The sequence below is a fragment of the Eimeria mitis genome, genomic scaffold (assembly GCF_000499745.2).
Source record: "Eimeria mitis Houghton genomic scaffold, Emh_scaff4787, whole genome shotgun sequence".
Lineage (NCBI taxonomy): Eukaryota > Apicomplexa > Conoidasida > Eucoccidiorida > Eimeriidae > Eimeria > Eimeria mitis.
The window spans coordinates 3,012-3,629 of NW_013573086.1; positions in this window are offsets into that span (position 1 = coordinate 3,012).

The window sequence follows — 618 nt, forward strand, 5'->3', positions numbered from 1 at the left end:
TAAAAATAAATAAATAAATAAATAAATAAATAAATAAATAAATATAAATATATTGTAGTAATGATAAATGATTAAATATAATAATAATAAAAGAAAAAAATAAAAAGAAACGAAAAAGAATGAGGGCAGCAGCAACAATAAAAACTAAAAAAAAAAGAAGAGCAGCAGAGATAACAACAGCTGCAACAACAACAAAATAATATAAAAATAAAAATAATTATAAAAATAGAAATAATAAGAACGGAAAAAAGAATATAAACAACAGCAACAATAACCCTAAACAACAGCAGCAGCAGCAGCAGCAGCAGCAGCAGCAGGAGCAGCAGCAGCAACAGCAACAGCAACGACAGCAACAATAACAAAACGATAACAAGAAGAGGAAACAGAAAAAAAAACAGAAAAAAGAAACAGAAGAAAAACAATAAAAAAGAGAAAAAGAAAAAGAAAAAGAAGAAAAAGAAAAAGAAAAAAAAGAAAAAGAAGAGAAAGAAGAAAAAAAAGAAAAAGAAGAAAAAGAAAGAAAAAGAAGAAAAAAAGAAGAAAAAGAAAAACGAAATTGTTTTATTGTTTTGTTTTTGTTATCGTTAGATATGCAGGTGTATGCAAGAGGAATATAAC